Below are 14,936 nucleotides of genomic sequence, written 5' to 3'. Positions count from 1 at the left end.
AGATCTCGGCGAGATATTGTACTTTTGTGACTCGACCCCCATCTCGTCTCGGATATTCGAAATACCGAGAAACTCGGCGAAATTTCACGAGTTCTCGAACTATGTTAAAGAAATAAAAACACACACTGTACAAATAGCTTATCAACTAGAATAGCTACATGAACCAGTTGATTAAGTTATAGGGACAATCACTCAACCAATGAAATGAAGACACTTAGCTACATATACACAATGCCATGCAATGTAATTCATATAAATTTTTTACATCAATGCAGGAAAATATTTAACTCTACTGTCACTAACTCCTAGTTGGTGGGAGACCAACATATCCCTTTCTTTCTTTGTTCTCCATCAGTTCTTAGTTTCTACTTTATTGTTCTGTGATATACCCAACATCTGAGAGACATTTGAAGCTCTGTTATCTACTGCTGAGCTGCTGTTTTGATCCACTGAAGATTGGTCCATCGAGTTCCATCAGAAACTGCAACTTTCTCCCCTACGGTTCCTGTTCTGGTGTTCTATAGCAGTAGACTTCAAGCTACTAAATCTCCATATTGAATCATCAGATCCAGCCTATATGTTGACAGTATAATCCCCTCTTTGGAGTCTTCCTTCGCTGGTAGTTTAAGACTGATCCAATGGCTGGATTGGTAGTAACCATGAGCTGCTAATTTTTTATGCATACTATCTAATTCTGAAATACTGTCATATCTCAGCATCCAACCATCAGATGGGATGAGGTTTTGAAGAGTTATTCAACACTAGGAGACCCACCTTTGATAGATAAATCTGCCCCATCAGAGTTACCTACTTGCTCTTTCTGTTGCTACTTGTTTTTCTGGTATTTTGTCTATTTTCTGTCCTATGATACACAAGGTATAGGTGTTGTTTGTATCTCCAGAAGTTAGACTTCATTCCACAGCATTGGTTCATGTTATCAAGAGTCTAAAGTGTTGAACACCATGCTGTTAGTTCCTGTAGCTGGTTTTTATTTGCTGTAACCAACTGATATTGATATAAAGTGATCCTGTTGTGGGATTGGTTTTTAGTTGTCTAGTTGGGAACTGCTCTTACACCATCGGCACAATGGTAAGGTTTCTCCATTGTGACCTAGAGGTCGCGGGTTTGAGTTGATAAACAGCCTCTCTGCGAAGCGGGGTAAGGCTGCATACAGTATGACCCTCCCTAGACCCCGCAGTAGCGGGAGCCTCGTGCACTGGGCACTCTTTTTTTAGCTCTCCTACGGACAAAGTTGGGGGATGAACTACCTCTCCAAGATATTCCCCTCTTTATGACCTAAAATGAAACTTCTAGGAAGAAAAATAGTTTGGATACCCTAACAGAAAATAAGAAATATCATAGGCAGAATGATCCTAATAATCGGTTGAGTCTTGACGAGCTTTTAGGTTTTTGGCTACTGCACCAGCAGTAACAGAAACCAAGGCAAGTACTTGAAAGTTGAAACAAGAAAATTAGGGCATCATATGTTACTACTTTTCAGATTTTCTATTTTTCTTTTGAGTCATTTTTTTTCTCCACTACTTGTAAGACATAGAGTAAAACTGGTAGATCTTTTGTCATCTGAATAATGGAAATTTTGTGGAATACTACCTATTAAGGTGCCACTTCCTAAATTTTACCAAATAAAGTACAAACCTGCCTTGGCATGTAAGGAAATGTTGTTTATCTCTATGTGCTATATTTAGTGTGGTAAAATTGAGAAACTGGTGATTGTTCATAAATGCAGACTTCAATAACGTAGAGAAGAGAAATCTCCTGTAGCAAACATAAACCACAAAATAATTTAAGGTGATGGATGCAGGATAAGAAAGTAGCAAGGTATTTTGAACAAGGAAGAGTTTACATAGAGGAACATCTCTGCAACAAAACCTCCTTTAGCTGATCCAATTCTAGGTAATACTGCCTGGAAGATGTTTGTGTTCTGATCTTATAATCGGAAAGTTCATAGGTCGCTAAGGTCGTCTGCATAAGTTGCTGATAAGTTACAAAGGTATCCAGATTTGAACAACCCAAGCAATATTTGCTGGAGCGAAGCTAAACTGGATCAATGAATCGACACACAAACATGGAAGGACAGAGAGATCGAAATACAGAGAATTAGCCAAGTTGAATTCAGTTTCTCTGCCGCAAAAAGAGAAAAAAATAAGAGTTAGAGAAACCATATATTGTTTCAGGAAAGTATAAAACATACCCTGTTTCAGGAAAATCTGAAAGCCCTAGCTGGGACCGGTATCCTGAGTTCACAGGTCGCTGCAATCGCCGATCTCTTGAAGAACCTCAGTTGCCACTCGCCACTCGCCAGCCTGAAATCACCCGGGAACGGCGACGGAGAAGAAGGGGGCTACTGTTTGGTATCCACGATTGTGACAGAGGTACGAGGGTTTGGGGATTTTTTCAGGGCCTGAACCGTTCGGGACGAGGGAGTTAGATTAGATTGATTTTAGACTTTTTAGGTTTTTGAAAAAATAACGTATAAAACCGTATTATATGCGTTTTATACGTGTATAATATTTCAAACCATAAAAGTCGCGTATAAATCTGTATCCGACAACCTACCCGAGAAAAATCATATTTTTAGCTTAAACGTTTAGATTCATGTATTATACGCATATAATATACAGATTTATCCAAGAAAAATCATATTTTTAGCTTAAACGTTTAGATTCATATATTATACGCATATAATATGCAGATTTACTAACTATGGACAACGTTACCGCATTAGGACTTTGGGAGTAGTACCGCATTAGGACTGTGGGAGTAGGGAGAGATGATCGATTACAAAAGGGATAACATAGGACTTGTAAACAAATTTGAGTCTCTATGGTTGAATGGCAAGAGAGGGAGAAAGGAAAGTGAGGAAAAGTGAGTGAGGAAAGAAATAATGGCAAAAAAAAAAATTTGTCTGGGAGTGTATGCTCTACGCCATACACATGGGAGAAATGATCACTCTACCCCCCATGAAATGTGCAAATGACGCCCTACTTGATGTCCATGCGTGCTCTCTCATTGGTCCCACCACACTCTTAGATAAAGAACATTTCCCCAAGAAAATAAATATGGAGAGAGCAAAATTCCTCCTTGTAACAAGCATTTCTTTTGTTGGAAAAATGGTGAGGAAAGACATGCACCGCTTAGGCCTCATATCAAGTACGACTTTGAATAGAATTGATTAGAGAGTACAAATTTATATAGCCAACCCCATTTATGAAAGTGTAATCACACAAACCACACACCAATTCCAAAAGGTTAACTGACTTTTAGGACCGTGGAATGGCGGATATACATAACACACACCACACACTCACACACCCAATGTGAGACTAAACCCACGCATATCATATTTTGTTTTTTTGATGAAAGTATAATCACGTAAACCGCACACCAATCCCAAAAGATTAACCAACTTTTAGGACCATGGAATGACGGATATACACAATACACACCCGATGTGGGACTAAACCTACGCAGACTATATTGTTGTTGTTGTTGTCGTGAATAAGCATTTCCTTTTGTTGTTTTGGCACACAAAACTAGGGGTGTCAACCGGTCAAGCCTACCCGGGCCTCACAGTGCTTAAAGCCTGCATTGTGATCGTCCGTTTATATAATCAGGTCTGGCCTAGACGGGCTCGATCGAGCTCAAGCTATAATCGGGCCTTAACTGGTACAGAACCGGGCTGTGGGCCTGTTTAAATCTAAACGGGCTTTAAACGATACAGGTTGTGCAGAAGAATTATAATCCCCCCCCCCCACCACCAAAAGAAAAATACATGATATGGTGATCTCAATTTCAAACAAATCAAACCAGTAATGACAGGGAACCGAATTCGACAATGAAACCCATAAAAGAAATCCTATTGGAAGTAGACTCTATCGAGTGCTCAATAGAATCTAAAATTTAAGATAGATTATGAAAGAGAAATTTTCAATTGAATAATTCTCAGGATAGAATTGAAATATATATCACCAACCTATCAAAATCATACAGTCCTAGATGAGGATATTGTAATTAATCCATAAATTCTGAAAAGAATATGATAGAAGACAAGATCAGACATAGTCACACAGGGGAGACCGGGAGAGGTAAGGGGAGGAGAAGTATAAAAGGTAAAGTGTCAGGCTGTAACCGGGTGGGCTAAATCGGGCTTAGAATCGGTAGGTCCGGTCGGGCACCCGACGGGCTAGGACCCCACACCAGGACCACCCGGTCACTAAATGTGTCGGGCTTCAGCCTAACACGTTTAGTAAACGGACTGGGTGGGTTCAGTCGGGTCGGGTCTATCAGCCCAGGCCCGAAATTGACACCCTTACACAAAACCTTTGGATGGAAACAAAAGCCCCATCCAATACCAACACTACCCTCCCCCTATTTACGAATCGTCGATGCCCCATCCTTCCCCTGCACGAATCTCTTCCCCTACTATTATTAAGGAAACAAGAGAGGGAATGAAATTAAGAAAAGAAAGAAATAATAACATGGAATCCGAAATATAGATGGATTTGCACTTGGCAACCCAGGTCATGTTGGAGCTAATGGTGTTTTCCGAAATCATGGTGGTAAATCTATATATTGTTTCAGAGAATATATTTTGGGGGGTATACCAACTTTGCAGTCTAGTTCTCAACTTTATTCTATGGTCTTCTTGGAGTATGGTTTCAACAATTTATTGATTGAATGGGACTCCTACTACTCTATGATGGTGTGTGTCTCAACTTTATTCCATGTTTTTCTTCCATCTCTAGCTTGGAAGATTACTCATCATTACAGAGAAACAAACCCAGTTGCAGAAACTTTTATGAATTGTCATGAGGAAGTTCTCAATCAAATATTTGGGTGCCACTCTCTAGTTGGGGGAGGCCTAAAAAAGATTATGGATTATTGAGTTGAGTTGAGAAGAAGATTTGATGGCTGGAAGAAATAGACTTGATCAAATGCAAGGTCTGAGGAATCAGGATAGAATCAGCCAATTTGGTTTGGAATTGGCCGTGGTCGATTTTGATTTTAGTTGATTCCGATTTTAGAATTTCCTTTATCAGTGATTCAATCCGATTCTGGCCGAAACCGAAATGGAATCGGAAGGGAATCAATGGCTAACGATCCTGCTTCGATTCCGATCTCTTGAACCCTTTGGTGATCCAGCCAAACAAACAGGGGTTGTTGGGCTGGGCCAGTCTAAAATCAACACAACCCAACTCCATTCTAGTATAACAGGTTTGGCCAGTGCAAGAGCCAGTGTACCAATTCAGAACATCATTCCGGGATTTGGAGGCTTTCCCTTTCACTTGAGGTGGGAGACAGGACTACTCATTCGTCTTGTGTCCAAGAGGGTTTTTGCCAAAAGAACACACACTGCAAATTTAGATTCTTAATTTTGAACAAAAAGGCTCCAAATTCAGAGCAAGAAAGGGACTGAAAAGTTTACTCTGGTCAAACATCTCCAACTGTACAAACTTACATCTCTGTTTCTTTACAGTTGGACTTGAAATTCTGAAGTTTATAATCAAAATCGAATACAGAAGAATTCTAATACAATCATATCTGGACAATGCTTAGGTTCTATGACACTTTAAAACCGTCAAACCTTCCTCTATTCTACTAAGCTTCAATGCCTTGTGGAATTATTCATTTTAGTTAAGAAGACATACTAAGATTCTTGGCATCAATATTGCAGACCTCTTCAGTTGGGAAGTAGAGCCAGAGACGACTCCTTGACTCTCACCGAGGTGTGACATTAGAAACAGTAACTGCATTTATAGAACAAATGACAGTGGAAGATTGATTAGTTTGGACCACAACTCTTCCCAAAGCAAATGCAGGTTCTGTAGGCTGAGGAAGATCTCTAGAATCACTTTCTAGCATAACGATGACATCTGACATGGTGGGTCTATCATCTGCTTCTCTTTGAACACACAGAAGCCCAATATGGATGCATCTTAATACTTCTTCTGTTCTTGAGCATGAGCTGATCAACGACGGGTCTACAAAATCCAAGGCTTTGCCTTCATCCCATAGTCTCCATACCTGTAATTGACATCTAACAGCTTACAAATTTTCACTTCCAATTCTGTAGTTTTAAATAAAATTTTATTAACTGTAAGTCTTACATATCCCAAGAGGGTTTGACCATGCTCCTTAAGGTAGCTGTTGTTTCTCTTGCCACTTACTATCTCAAGCAAGATAACACCAAAGCTGAAAACATCAGACTTAACAGAAAATATCCCTTCCATTGCATATTCTGGAGACATATCCACTGTTTGAGATGGAAATTATTGAAGTCAGTTATTAATTAGGAGATGAGCCTGCTAGAGCATATGATTTTCTCCCATTTTCCCGTTTTAATTTAAAAACTAATCTTAAGTGAATGGTTCAGAGTAAAAGAGGATAAGACTTACTAGGTCCCCACAACTCGTTTAGTATTAGCAGTGTTTTGATCTTCAACAAAGATCCTTGCCATGCCAAAGTCTGAAATCTTTGCAGTCATCTCTTCGTCCAACAAAACATTACTAGGTTTGAGATCTCTGTGAATGATCTTGAGCCGTGAGTCCTCATGGAGATAAAGAAGTCCCCGGGCAATTCCATCGATAATGTTAAGCTGTGTTCTGCAATCGAGTTGCGAGCGCCTGATGGGATCTAAATCATAGATCAATGGAAGTAGCATGCAGCAGGTCATATTCAGAAATTGGGGTCTTTTTTTTTTTTTTTGGGGGGGGGGGGGGGAGAGGAGAGCTGAAGCAAACATAATCTAGCAAATAATTTTTATGGGAAAATGACAATATGAATCTTGAAAAAAAAAACACAGAGATGGAAGGGAAAGGAAGATCATACCAAAGATGAAAACATCAAGGCTTATGTTAGGCATTAACTCATAGATGAGCAGCTTTTCCTCTCCTTCTACACTACACCCTAGGAGCCTCACAAGGTTCCGGTGTTGAAGCTGTGCAATTAGTATAACTTCATTCTTGAACTCCTCTAAACCTTGCCATGACCTCCTTGAAAGCCTTTTCACAGCTATTTCCTTTCCATCTGGTAACGTGCCCTGTGAGTTTCCTTGAACCCACTTGTTTGTTAGCATAAATATTAAGGCTTGAGGAACGACAAGAAATTAACCAATCCTATATTCAAATGGAGGATGTTTTCTTTACCTTGTAAACAGTGCCAAACCCACCATGTCCAATCTTGTTAGTATCTGAGAAGTTGTCTGTGGCAATTTTTATAGTATCAAAATCAATCAAAGGCAACTCTGATGAATCGATCTGATTCTGTTGTGGCATATTCTGGTCAGAGACTTGTTTGCTAGTAATCTGTTTCATTTTGATTAATAGCGGGTTTTCGCTTTTTTCCTCATCTGCAAGAAAGCTGTGAACTTTAATTGCTGATATGTTGAAATGGATCCTTTTCTACAGTGTTAACAACTTACCTCGTCTTCCCTTCCTTCTGCAAAGGCAGTAGGCACAGGAGCCAACAAGAAGAACAAGTACAGGTACTGCAATGCTAGTGATAATTATAATCAGACTTTTGCCCCTTCCTTTAGCTACAGAAAAACAGAAAAAAACATGAATAAGGGCTAAAAGACATCAAAATTTTCAAGTAAATTGGAATTTATCTAAGTACTTGCCTTTTACAATTGAAACTTGAAACCTCAAATCGCAACTTGTATCAAGAACCATTCCTCCTTGACGCGTAGAACAACACCCTTCGAGGTCTCCCATGGCATTTCGAAGGCAACTTTCACAGTCAACAGCAGATATATCACCAGTACACTGAGCCAAGCCAAGTACCTTCCCTGTTCCTGGGACTTTAGCTTCTTTTGTGGCAAACAAACGATCAGAAGAATTAGAGGAAACCTGACTAGTAAGTTCGTTCAGCAAATCACTCAAAATCTGGTAAAACTCTCCTGGGTTCGACACATTTGGCTGATGATCATTCCAGGTAGGGTACTTTCCAGCATAAACCATTACAGAGAAGACCTTCTGATACGAATAGCGCAATTGACAATATTCATACCAGATAGTTGCGTCTTCATTCTGAGGGCACAAAGAAAGGATGTCTCGACTTGCATTCTCCACGCAATTTCGGCAAACCTCGCGGGTGACATCGCCTCTACAGAGCGCAAGCCCATAGACTTGGCTCGTATCACTGCCCACTGAAGTGTTATAGAAACCCCCTGAGAGAGAGTTGTTCGACGAAAGACTCGAGAGAAGTTGCTTAAGGTTAGAAGCAAATGTGCTGTTGGATTCATGTTTGGCTGGATTTGGGCAATAGTACATAAGAGGATCTGCTGAGCAAGAGCCATTAAAGGTCATCATTAGTAAGCATGAAAGCAATAAGAACAGAATTGAAGGTGAATCTTTGGCAACCCTGAAACTATGAAGAGACATTGTCTAAGAGAACTCAACTGTAAGGCTGAAACTTGAGAGAGAATAGACTCTAAACTTGAAAGAAATAGAAAACATAGATGAGGCATCATCAAGTCGCTGCTACCTTCTCTGATTTTTCCTACTGTGGCTAAACGCAGAAGAATTGAGTAGAAATAAAAAATAATTGGCAGTTATGACACTTGGACTTGGTCTGTTTCTACGGATCCAGCTCCTCTCGAGAAAGCCTAGTGCTCACGGAATGCCCAGTGAGGCATCCAACGGTGTCGGGCTGTTGGGCATGCAATGATGTGTGCCTGAGCCCGATGCGTTTTTTCTGTTGATTTATTAAAGGGAAAAATATAGGGACACCCCCTCAACTCCTCTACTGTGGTCTGTTTTCATATACACCCCCTCATCTTTTAAAACATTTCAAACACACCCCCTCATCTATTGAAAGCATGTAAACTAGTCCATCAAACTAACTTCCGTTTACTTTTAAACGTCAATACTCATCCAACCATTTTTTTTAGCACCAAATTGTCCAAATTAAAAGTTTGAAGATGAAAATACCCTTTAGGGGTAAATACAACTCATGCCTTTTCAGTTTTTGTTTTATAACTTTGAATTCTAACTACTAGAAATTCTGGGTTCCTTATAGTAGTTCGACTCTGAAAATTTCAACTTTCTGGTTAGATATGCTAAACCTAATTTCAATTTTCTATTCAATCATCAAGATAGACTGTTAATTGATTGATGTTCTGAACCTTGAAGGCTTGTATCGATTCTGAATTTTTTGGGTTGTTTCTAGTTTCCCAGTTAGAGTAGGAATGCCCCATAACTTGAGATCCAAGGGTTAGATTTGGATCATGTTTTACAGACCTATTCTACATCTTGAATTGACCCTTCAAACAGAGTTTCAGATTCATCCAATATGTCTTGAATAAGTTATTGACAATTCTCTAAATCTGGTTGTTCTTTTTCCCTTTGGCTCTAGAAATTTTCATATTTCGAACAAATCTAAGGCTTGAAAATTAAGAGGTGAACTCTAGAAGTCAGAAAAACCTTCTTTTTCTATAAAATTGGGAGAGTGATTTTATTTGCGAAAAGATAAGGAAGGCGAAGATGTGACAAAGTGAATGGAGCGGAGAGAGAGAAAGATTACCTGAGGAGTTCACGAGAGATTTGGGAAATGGGGTAACTAGAAGGGTGGGAGGAATTATGGTAGTTTGGTCCTTTTTTTTTTTAATGTATTAAAGTATAGAGGGTATTTTAGTAACTTTATGTTTTTTTGTTAGTTAGGTAAAAGTGTGACTGACTCATAAGGTTTTAAAGATGTGGGGGTGTATTTACCCCTAAAGGGTATTTTCATCTTCAAACTTTTAATTTGGACAATTTGGTCCTAAAAAAATGGTTGCATGAATATTGACGTTTAAAAGTAAACGGCAATTAGTTTGATGGACTAGTTTACATGTTTTCAATAGATGAGGGGGTGTGTTTGAAAGGTTTTAAAGATAAGGGAGTGTACATAAAAATAGGCCATAGTTGAGGGAGTATCCCTATATTTTCCCCTTTACTAAAAGCAGCTCTCAAAGTTTGTAAAAGAATTTCTCTCCAAAAAGTAGCATCCATCTGATAACTGGAGGCACTCAGGAATCGGATTTGGGTCCTTTGTAGTGCGACACAGCGTGTAGCGCACATTCGACAATCTGCAGTGCATGGGCATGCAGCCCAACAAATAGGTGGGTTGTTGGGCTACGTGCCCGTGCACTGCAGACTATCGGGTGTGCACTACACGTTGTGTCGCGCTACAGAGGAGCCCCACGCCTCAAGAATCAAATCAAAATCGGGGGGCCGGCAACCAATCCCGATTCTAGTGGATTTTGTTTTGATTTTGTGGTGAATTTTGTGTGATATTAATTTTTGTCATTGTTTCATTCTTAGTCAATGAAATAACAAAAATTTAATTTACCAAAAATTAAAAAAATAACAAATATTAATAAAATTTACTCCTTTCTAATAAGATCCCTAAGTTTATTGAATGAAAAACTCTAAAATCATATATTTTATAAAATCTTTGCTTTTTTTGTCCTGATTTTATTTCTAGGGTATTCAATCGATTCCAAGCCGATTCTGACTCAACCAAAACCAGAATCGAAATCACTGGGATCAAGTGAATCCCCCCATTCCATAATCTTGAATCTTGAGAGCTCCAGGTTAGGGGTGTAAATGAATAGCCAAAATTCGTTTCCGTATCCGTGTCTGTATCCGTTTAGCACTATCTGAATCCGTCTGAAAGCTAAACGGATGCAGATACGGATAGGCTATAGCTATCCGAAAAGCTATATTTACATGTAAACGGATAAAATATCCGATCTGTATCCATTTAGCACTATCCGAATCCGTCCGATAGCTAATCGGATGTGGATGCGGATATAACACTATCCAAGCCGAATCCGATCCATTTACAGCCCTACTCCAAGTAGCACGAGAAACATATAACAAGAAAAATGTAGAATTGAATTATTGACTTTGGTAAATAATATTTTTTTAATGATAAGTAAAACCTATACAAATATAATATGTTTTTTAAAAATGTTTTTAATTTTTGACTTTCTTAGTTAAACAAAGACCGTCTTAAAAGTGATTTGTTTACGTGATTACTGGTGCAAGCATATCTTGTACACATCAAGATTAAATTAAGTCTTACCCAATATTAAGCAATTGCTTATGTAAATTCTATGGAGGAAAGAATGAGACAAGGATTAAATTCTTTGACCAAACTAAAAATATAATATTTTAATACATCAAATCTAACCTTTGGATTGAAGGGGAAAAAAAATGTTATTTCGATCTTTCAATAATAATTGGTGGCAGTTAATGATGATATTCACTATTTGATGAATCTAAACGTCATGTTAAATACTTAAAAAAAAAACATCAAATCACTCTGATGAAGGAACTTTCAACGCATAAACAATTCAACATTTTCCTGACAGAACAAGTCAATTCAAAGATTCATTAGATAGTCATACTCAATTTGTAAGGTTTCTTTTCGTGTCCCGAACATAGTATTACACTCTCTCTTACATTTCCTTCCACTTAAAAAACAAACAAAAATTCTCACCTTTTCAAAGGTACGAAAAGGTTCTCTGAGCTTAAGGTATACATTACCCCTCTTCACATATATTATTATATTAAATTTTTTTTTCAAAAGAGAACTAATGATTTAAAAAAATGTACAAAAATGTAGTGTGCCTTGCTTGTTCTGAGAACCTTTTCTTTTATTCTTATATTATCGTCCCAAGAACAGGTTTCGATAATCCATTGCTATGCCATTGGCAACTAAATATACCATATATATGTCAATTTGGTTGGATCTCAAACTTTGCAGCCATATCATCCTATACTCAATTTCTCTTTTTTCTTTTTTTTGAATGAAATCATCATATACTCAGTTGCAAAGCTCGCAACGGTTTGAGGAATAGCAATTGGATTAGATGAATTGCCCATTCAAATCGAATTAGAATCAGCAACATCCAATCCCAATTAGTCAATTTTTTACTCTTTTTTTTTTTTTTTTTTTTTGGTAAATGACACGGGATATCTAATGATCGTTCTCCTCTCAGGTTCCTTACCTGGTCAGGTGTACAGGTTCCTCTCATAAGGGAGCGGAAATGACGACCTCACCCCTGCCCGAACATACTACCCGGGTGGGGTGAGGTCGTCATTTTCGCCCCCCCTATGAGAGGAATCTGCCCACCTGATCAGACAGGGAACCTGAGAGGAGCAAAATTCGATATCTAAAGTTTACAGAAAATACATCTGGGGTACTGAACGTTTGCAATATCATGTTTTGAATACCTTACATTTCACCAATGTTACATTTGAGGTAACTCTAGTTTCATCAAAAAAACAATTAGGAAATAGGACATGATGATTAATGGTGGTCCATGTTGGTATATCATAATTGGGGGAAGTTTTGATACACGGCCGTATAAGCATACACGATCATGTCTCCTTTCACAAAGAATTGGAAAAATCATAAACCCCCACCCATTAATTAATGCCTAAAAGCTCTCACCTTCTCACATACACGGTTTACACAACCGTGTATGAAAACTTTATTATGAGTTGAAGATCTTCCTAAGACCAAAACTTCCCACCGATCTTTTTTTTTTTTTGTTTTTTTGTCATCAATATCTCCATTCCAAAAGTTTGGGCTGATGTGAGGTCCAGCATTTGATAATTTATATGACGGAAGAGAAGACAAAACTAATTGAATCACAATCATATGACCAAACATACGTTAACTAGAGACAACATTCCTATGCTCTAATGCTTTGGAATCGGGACAAACAAATTAGTGCCTAAATACATGGCATCTTTTACAATTTTTTCCCTCTTTTCAGTCAATGAAATAACAGAAAATCAATAAAAATTTATCTTTTCTAACAAGATTCTCGAGTTTATTGAATCAAAAACTTCCAAAAAAAATAAAAAAAAATCATATAATTTAAAAAAATGTACCAAGAGGAATGTAGAATTGAATCATGAGTTAAATACGCGTATCCTCTAAAATGCACCCAATATTCCTTGTACCCCTTATGGTTTTGACAAGTCCACATACCATCCCTGAAAATTCCACGCAGGTGTTAAATACTAAAACATGATCAAACTATCATTTCTTCTATCTTTTTTTAAATTTGGAAAGACTTAATTGCTCTGATCTATTTACTAAAATTTAAAAAGACTAAAATGCCCCCATCTTCCCCAAATCATCGTCATCTTCTTTTACAATGTAAATACCCAATATTACTACTACTACTACTACTACCACCACCACCACCACCACCACCACCCATCAGGTCAATTTACTCAAGTAATTATTATAACTTGGCTCAGGTCTAGGGGACGAGGGAGTTAATGTCGGAGAATTGAAACTAATGCTACCTAGATGGTGGAAATTGGACACGTGGGAAATTGCTTCTTTCGACTTCTCTTCGATATTTCTGTAATTTTTTCTCTGGTTTTCATTACATCCTGCTTAAGTGGTGGATGAATCTGAAATCTGGAATGGGTAAACCCAGAAAGATCCCAATTACATCCCGAAAGGTACCAATGATATTCTTAGTACCAATTACAGGTGGGGGCTTTCGTTTTAATTCCTTTCGTACTTTTATATGCTCCATTAATGGGGTTTTCGTTTTTGTTCCTTCTTCGTTTTTTATGCTCTATTAAATGGCATGAACACCTCCATTAATGGGATTTGCAGGGTCTGAAACCTGGAGTCATTCCATCTCGAGCCGAACTTGCATAATTCGCCACACCTAAATCCACCACAGGTCCTCATCTCCCCTCTTCGTCGCTTCCCTCTAAGTCTCTCTGTTTCTCCTTATCTTCAATCTTAGTAAGCGGATTCGATTTCAAAAGCAAACGAAAAAGATGACTCCACAACAACATCGCCACCACACTGGGGGTAGATTTGGTTAGGGCGGCGGTGTTGGAGGAGGAATAGGCAAGGGAGGGGGACTCGGTGTTGGAATTGGCAGAGGTGGAGGAGTTGGAGGTGATGCTAGAGGTGGGCTTCACGGTGGTGATGTTGGTAATAGTGGGTGGCGGTGGTGGTGGTAGTATACATTGTAAAAAAAGATGATGATTTGGGGAAGATGAGGGCATTTTGATCTTTTTGAATTTTATCAAATATATCAAGGCAATTAGGTCTTTCCAAATTTTAGAAAAAATACAAGAAAATGTAGTTTGGTCATTTTTTAAGCATTTAACTCTTGATATGGACTTAAATGGCTTTAGGGTGTAAAGTACGGGTGCTACGTGGGATTTTCAAGAGTGGTATGTAGACTTATCAAAATCTTAGACGAGGTATGAGGAATATTGGGTGCATTGTAAGGGTGCGCGTATACCCTTGAATCATTGACTTCATTGACTTTCGTAAATAATGTTATGGGTCTACAAAAAAAAAAAGGATAAAACCTGTAGAAATATAATATAATAATTTTAAATTTTTTTTATTTTTTTGATGATTGACCTGTGAAAATTCGATACAATTGTCGGCCAAGTCATTTGTTTTGGTAAGACTTTTTAGTTAAATAAAAAAGGTCATGAAGTGTCCAATTTATATCACTTTCAAGATAAAATTAAGCATATTTTAATGGCAATTCTGTTGAGGGACAAAATTGAGTGAAAATATAATATTTTAATTCATAAAATCTAATCTCCGATTGAATGGCAATTCTATTGAGGGACAAAATTGAGTAAAAATACAATATTTTAATTCATAAAATCTAATTTCCAATTGAATTGATAAAGGATATTTTGGACCTTTAACCTAAGGAGGTGGGATTTAATGATTACATTTACCATTCTAAGAATCCAATCATGGTTTAAGATATTCTCCTCTCAACCTTATTGAAGAAAAACTTCAACCATAAGATAATTCAAACTTTTTACAAAAGGAAAAACAATTCATAAGGTTTATTTTTCGTGTACCGACCATAGTATTACTCTCTCTTACATTTCTTTTCACCATCAAATAAACAA

General features: G+C 37.9%; 1 pseudogene; it reads right to left on the bottom strand.

The window, feature by feature from the left end:
- Positions 1-5,463: 5,463 nt before the first annotated feature.
- Positions 5,464-8,476, bottom strand: LOC122638584 (annotated as a pseudogene).
- Positions 8,477-14,936: the final 6,460 nt, after the last annotated feature.

The sequence above is a fragment of the Telopea speciosissima genome, chromosome 9 (assembly GCF_018873765.1).
Source record: "Telopea speciosissima isolate NSW1024214 ecotype Mountain lineage chromosome 9, Tspe_v1, whole genome shotgun sequence".
Classification (NCBI taxonomy): Eukaryota; Viridiplantae; Streptophyta; class Magnoliopsida; order Proteales; family Proteaceae; genus Telopea; species Telopea speciosissima.
This window is presented reverse-complemented; position numbering and strand designations above follow the sequence as displayed.